The sequence below is a fragment of the Triticum dicoccoides genome, chromosome 3A, assembly GCF_002162155.2.
Source record: "Triticum dicoccoides isolate Atlit2015 ecotype Zavitan chromosome 3A, WEW_v2.0, whole genome shotgun sequence".
Classification (NCBI taxonomy): Eukaryota; Viridiplantae; Streptophyta; class Magnoliopsida; order Poales; family Poaceae; genus Triticum; species Triticum dicoccoides.
The window spans coordinates 314,235,546-314,242,859 of NC_041384.1; positions in this window are offsets into that span (position 1 = coordinate 314,235,546).

The following is a 7,314-nucleotide window of genomic DNA, read 5'->3' on the forward strand; positions in this document are numbered from 1 at the left end:
CGGGCGCCGACCCCACGAGGCTCCTGATGCGACGCCATCTTCTTGGGGTCCTGCATGGCGCGGTAGCTTCTTCTTGGGGATGGTCTCCGGAGGGCCTTCACTTCTGCTGTCAGGGTTGTCGATTGCCGCGGCTTGGAAGGCGTGCTCGAGGGAGCACACCGCATCCCTTTCTTCACATGGGACCGTGATGATCCCCCGCTTCCTGGCATCTTGAGAACGTTGTAGCCATGGTGAGTGACTGCCATGAACTTGGCCAGGGCTGGATACCTGAGGATGGCATTGTACGGCAGGCGGATGTGCACGATGTCGAAGTCGATGAGCTCGGTGCGGTAATTCTTGCGCTCCCCGAAGGTGACAGGCAGGCGGACTTGCCCTATTGGTGTGGTGGAACCATCAGTCACTCCTGAGAAAGGCTTGGTTGGCTGGAGCTGCTCATAGGGCACTTGGAGGCTATCGAATGTGTCGGCAGATAGGACGTTGAGCCCTATGCCACCGTCGATGAGAGTCTTGGTGGCTTGCACATTGCTCATGACTGGGGAGCACAACATAGGGAGTGTGCCAGCAGTGGCTGCGCACTTGAGCTGGTCGGCCGAGTTGAAGGTGATGGCGCATTGGGACCACCAGAGCGGGCGTGTGGCCTCGAGCTTGGGGAGCATCGTGTTTACTTCGCGAGCGAACTGTTTGAAGATGCGCTGAGAGGCTGGGGCCTGAGCGCCGCCCAAGATGCAAGCGACCGTGCACGGCTCCTGGAAGCCCCCAGCCCCCTCGTCCTGGTGGTGGTCGTCGTTCCTCCTTGGCAGCGGCAATGGGGGAAGACCAGCGTTGCCCTGGGGGCGATCCTCACGAGGCGGGCCCCTCCAGGCGCCCTCGCGAGGTTGGTCCTGCAAGCGGTCCTCACGAGGCTGGTCACACCACTCCTGGTGCACACCACGGTCGTCCCAGCGTCCGCCTCCACGTCCTCCTCCACGGCCGTAGCCCCGATCGTTGCGCTCGGGGCGTCGGCCGAAGCGTCCTTCCCGAATGGCTCTGAGCTCTTGACAGTCGCTGGTGTTGTGGGTGTTCAGGTTGTGGAAGGCGCAGAATGGGCGGCCGTTCTTGGATGAGTCAGGCTGATCTCTGCCTCGCTTGGTGTCGGGCTTTGCTGCGAGCACTACTGCCTCTTTACACTTCACGTCCTTGGCCTTGGCTTTCTTTTCCTCCACTCCTGCAGCTGGCAGCTCGAGGAGAGAGGCGCCCCTCCTCAGCTCTTGCGCACCTGGTCGCCAGGTTGAGCAGCTCCTGAGATGTGCAAAGCTCCTCATGGATAGCCAACTCTTCCTTCATCTTGACGCCGCGGACGCTGTCGGAAAACGCGAAGATGATGGCCTCGTCCGTGACCTTGGGGATCTTGAGGCGGGTGCTGTTGAAGCGCTGGATGTACTTATGGAGGGTCTCTCCTGGCTGTTGCTTGATGCGGCGTAGGTCGCCCGCGACCGATGAGCGGTCACGAGTGCCCTGGAAGTTGGCGACGAAGCGGTTGCACATCTCGTCCCAGGAGGAGATCGAGCCGTGCTGCAGGTTCAGGAGACAGGAGCGGGCCCCATCCTTGAGAGCCATGGGAAACCAGTTCGCCATGACTTTTTCATCGCCGTTGGCCGCTTCGATGCTCAACTCATAGAGCTGCAGGAACTCCGCGGGGTCGGCGGTGCAGTCGTACCGAGGAGGCAGAGCTAGCTTGATCTTGCCTGGCCAGGCAACGCTGCGCAGCTCAGGGGTGAAGGCGCGGCAACCTGCCGTGGTTGCCTGGGCCCGCTTCAGGGGTGGAGCTTGGTCTTGGCGAGGTCCGCGCTGTGCCACTGCAGGTAGCGCGTGGTCTTGACGAGGTGGCGCGGGGAGCGCTGGTGCAGCTTCTCGCGGCCGCGGGATTTCTTGGCAGCTCCTTCCCTCACGCGCGGGCGCCGGGCGCGGTGGATCACGCCGCGGAGGCGCGTGCCTTGGAGCCAAGGCACCGTTCTTGGGGTCGAGGCGGTGGAGGCACACCGCGAGCCCCGTCGCCCGTGGCCTGCTGAGGGGGAGGCAGAGAGTGGGACGGCGCCAGAGAGCCCCCCGTGGCATGGACGAGCTCAGCGACGCGGTCGAGCCACTCCTCATAGACGTCATCCACGGGGCGGTAATGCAGGAGCTCGTTCACCGCAATGAGCGCGGCCCGTGCCTCCATGGGAGCGTGGTGCGCGTGAGACGAAGAGCCAGTAGGAGTGAGTGATGGAGTAGCGGTGCGGCCGTCTTGCCGCATCGAAGGATGTTGCAAGGATGCCTGCTGCTTGTTTCCCACCGGGCCGGTGGCAGCGTTGGCGGCGGGGGACGGAGAACGATGAGGTGGCCCACCGCCAGGAGCCGTCTGAGCGACGCGGGCGGCGAGGGCGGCCCGACGCTCAGCTCGAGCACGGCAAGCGTCCGACATGGAGACGACGGAGCAATGGAGCGACAAACTGATGGAAGGGAAGCTACGACGCACCCCTACCTAGCACGCCAAATGTCGAGGTATGGGGTCCCGGCAAACCCTTACGGTTCGAACACTGGGGTGCGCGCGAAGTCTTTCCCTTCAACCGATCTACGCTCTAGCTCGCTAGGATCTCGCGGATGAACTCGACGAACTCACAACACAGAAGGACACAGGGTTTATACCGGTTTGGGCCACCGTTTTGGTGTAATACCCTACTCCAGTGTGGTGGTGGATTGCCTCTTGGGCTGATGATGAACAATACAAGGGAAGAACGACCTCCTGAGGTTGCGGCGCTCTTGAGCTCGGTGAGCTTGTGTGTGTGTGTGTGGGGGGGGTGGTCTCTCTCAAGCTAAGATGAGATTGCCCTCTCTCTTCCCTCTTTTCCATTGTGGTGGCTAGTCCTATTTATAGAGGCCCTGGTCCTCTTCCCAAATATCGAGCGGGAAGGGAGCCAACAATGGCGGGCTAATTTGAAGGGGGACAGCTAGTACAAGCTATCCTGACAAATGTAGTCTTCGCCTGCACAAAGTTCTGGTGGTGACGCTATTCTGGGCTCCACAATGACCTCCGTCTTGCAGTCCATGGTCTTGGTCTTGTTGCATCGAAATGGCAACCTTTTCCTGAGGCCGCGGTACTCCGCGGCTGCGCTTGCCCCCCTTGCACCAAAGAGGAAACAAGGATGCTATGCGCGTTGGCGCCCGCCTCGTGTCGATCGTCACGGCTCATGTCACGAGAACCTCGTGAGGTTCGCCTCGCCTTGATATCTCCGCTCCTCGTGAGCCTGCCTAGCTAGGCCACTCCAGAGGAGGTCTTGCATCGTCCGCCTCGCGAGGCTTGGCCCCTCGCGAGGGTCTTGGGTGCTTTGTTGGTGAAGATGGGCCGTACGGCCTGCTGGCTCAGCCACGCCGCGGGCCGCAGGCAGGCAAGTCTGGGGACCCCCCTTCCCAGAACACTGACAGCTGCGGCTTCTTTTTCAGGCTCCTTGCAGTGGCTATGTCTGGCGCTTGAAGTGGTCCTGCTCAAGAGGTTCCTCAGGCACGATGAAATCCTCAGTGCCGAGGCTCGCCTCATCCTCATAGAGTGGAAGATAATTACTGTCCTCCGAGTCTTTGTGCGTGGCCTGTTTACCAGGGCTGTCCTACCCGTCTCCCCGTTCATCTTGTTCGGTAGCTGCGTGAATGGGGTCTTCGTTGTCTTCGACACCTTCCGGAGTGTTATATTCTCCTGTGCCAGTGTTGCTGTCTTTGCTGCGGCGTGACTTAAAGCGGCGCCGCTGATGCCGGCACTTTGATTGTATCTCAGGAGGTTTATCCTCAACTGGATCTTTTTTGTCATCGCCGCTGTTCTCCTTTGGTGCATCCACCATGTATACATCATACGAGGAAGTGGCCGTCCAACGTCTAGTGAATGGCGGGTTCTGGCCCTCCTCTTCTCCGACATCATCGTCCATAGCATCGATGTCATCGGAGCCATAATCGAGCATGTCAGTTAAGTCTTCGACAATGGACATAAAGTGGGCGGTGGGTGGGAAGTGAAATTTTCAATCATCAGCCTCCGGTTCGAGCCGGACACAATTCGTCTATGAGCCTCCTACTAAAGATAGTGCTCTTAACGAGTTTAGCACGTCACCCAGAGGCGACTGCCGGAAGATGTCCGCGGCACTGAATTCGGCAATCAATGACCGATCATGCTCGACATGCGCGGATGCACATAGTTCTGAACTTATAACCGGAAACGAGTCCGTAGCTCCGGTGACACAGATGTTACTTGAAGTTAAGTCTGTGTGCGGCTCCAACGCCGTGGAGTCTGCGGCTTCTGTGGTGGGGTTGAGCTTCCTGTCCTTGGATGGAGCGACCTGCTCCGGATCTAAGGGCAGAGTGGTTTCAGGTGCAATTTCCTAGGTATGGCCCGATGACAAGTCTAAGTCATGTTCATCGTGGTGGCTGGGTGTAACGGCCCGAGTTCGATGCGCCAGGTGTCTTCCAGTTTTTCGCTGTCGTTGCCATGTATTTTGCTTGCATGTTGCATCAGGCCATCTCATCATGTGCATTGCATCATCATGTTTTTAAAACTTGCATCCGTCCCGGTCTCCTCGTTCTTTCCGTTGTCAGTTCTGAGCCCAGACACACTTGCACGCGCCCGCGGCACGCCCGCAATATTATTTTATAAGTGGCCGGAGAATGTTTTCGGAATGGGATGAGAGTTGGCGTGCGGTCTTGTTATGTTGAACTTAGGCCGCCTGCCAAGTTTCATCGCATTAGGAGCTTGTTTGATAGCCCAACCGTTAAACTTATAGCGGCAGTATAACCGGTCTTTTCGTCGGACGTTTTTCATCTCCGAAAACTGCTGCCGGGTCTCTCTCTCTCTCTCCTCTCCTCTCCCGCAACGCTCGGCCTTCTACACAGTCACAACCAGCCCACCTAGGACTACCTATCCCCCTTGCCTCCATGGCCTTTTGTTAGACCCCCTCTCCGCATAGTTCTCAGACCCCCTCGCACATCCAAAAACTTCCCTGAACCCGACCGAGCACTCGCGACCGTTGAGCCCGGATCGTCACCCAACATCCCTAAAACGTCTTCGTTTATTTGTTGGACTCGCCCACCCTAATTACCTAGAGCGTATGATCTAAATCGGAGGGTCATTATAGCCCCTTCCTAAATTTCTTTTGCTATATAAGAGACCAACCCTAAAAATTAGGGAGATGTCCCATCCTCCCAGCTGTCGCCACTCCAAATCCACCTCGGGATCCTTCCTCCAACCAGCACCCGCAGCCACCTCCTTCAATTTGCGCCGCCGCCCAACGTCTTTCGCCAACGAGCGCCCCAAACTCCAAGGCCCCCACGATCCTATCGGCGCCTCCCCTGGATCCCCTCTTTCTGCCATCGCCCCGTGGCCCATGCTCGTGCTCGTTTTCCACACACGGACGGGAGAGGAGCTCCCGATCCTGGTGGCCAAGGCGACCTCGTCGCCGTTGCTTGAGCCTTCTCCGGCAGCCATCATCGGGGACCACCTCCAGCAGGACCTCCTCCAACACGCCCCAGCTCCTCCCGAGACCATCCGCCGCCTCGCACGCCTCTGCCTTCGTGTAACACCCCGGATGTAACCTACCTTATTTGTACTCAAACTCTTGCCGTTTCCGGCACTAAGTTATTTTATTTCCTCGTTGTCGGGTTTTTGTCTCCATGTGTTTTGTCTTTGTCATGCATCTCATATCATGTCATCATGTGCATTGCATTTGCATACGTGTTCATCTCATGCATTCGAGCATTTTCCCCGTTGTCCATTTTGCATTCCGGCGCTTCGTTCTCCTCCGGCCGCCTCTCCTTCGATCTCCGGCAACGATGAACCATTGTTCCGGCAACCTCAGTTTCCATGCACGATCTGGATCCAGATCTGGATCGTGAGGTTGACCTAATTTTGCCCGAAACCATAATTTTTTTGCATACTTTGACATGCCATAACTTTCTCATCGTGGCTCCGATTCGTGCGTGTAGCATATCAAAATGTTCGTCTCGATGAGTACATCTGTTCATCTCATTGCATCATTTTCATTTGAGCTCATCTTGATGCCTGAAATGCTGTTGGAAGAGGGCTATGTGAGGATAGTTTCAGATCTGTTTTAGCAAATGCCCTTTTGTCATTTTTGCCATGATTAATGTGTTCATGCTATGATCCTGAGCTCTACATGTGTTTTGATGTATGCCATGCCATCTTAATAGGGGTGTATGCCATGTATTTTTGTGATCCTTGTGGTGACTAGCAGAAGCATGCAAAGTAGCTTACTCAATGATGCTGATTTCAGGGCCTTAGGATTTCACTAAGTCCTTGTCCTGTTATTGTTTTTATGCCATATGTTCATGTTGTTTCCTAGTGATCCGTGCATCCTTTGAGCATGATCAGTAAGGATGTTTTGTAGATAATGTTGTGCTCTGTCCATCCATGTCTTTGTTTGAAATTATGGAGCACCCTAGCTTGAGTCAATCGAGCTCTACTTTTGCTATAAAATGTTCCTGGCAGATTGTTAACATGTTTAGCACTTTTGCCAAGCTTGTTGTTGTTGATCCATGCATTTTATGTTGTTGTTCTTGCCATGTCTAGCTTCTATGCCATGTCTACTTGCTGGGTGTATGCTTAGTTTGTCATGCAATGCCTCATGGTGAGTGCATCGAGCTCGTAAACATGCCTACTCGTTATCTGTTTTGCCATGCTTCAGTTTTTCACTAAGTCCGAATCTGTTTTTGTTTTTGCTATGTCCACATGCTTGTAATTGTATTTTCTGATCCCTTTTGGCTCATGGTCACTAAGGGACTTTTGTTATATGCTTTGAGTAGCTTCATGCCATGCCTTGCTTTGCCATGATATGTTTCTGTAGCATGTAGTTATCGTGCTCTAAACATTGCTTCCCGATGATAAATTCCTGACATGGTGTTAATTTCACCAAGTCTGAAACCTGTTATCTTTTGCATTTTTGCCATGCTTGTTTGAGCTTTCTATTGAGTGAATTAGCCGTAGCTCAGTGTTCATCTTTTGACAAGCATCATGAGTGGATCCCTGCCATGTATTTTTTTGCCATGTTGGAGTGTTGTAGCATGTTGTTCTTGATGCTTTTAGAAGGCTACTTGCTGTTAATCGCAGACCGGTGCCATCTTTGTTTTGCTTGCCATTTCCAAACCGTGCATCCGATTCCGGTGATATTTATATCGATTTTGACCGAAATCAACTCATCTTTCCAGTGGCATTCTTGGATTTAGAAGTTGAGGCCAGGTTCAATCATTCCTTTCCAAATCATGCATATGCATCACATATCGCATCCCGCATATCATACCGTGTCT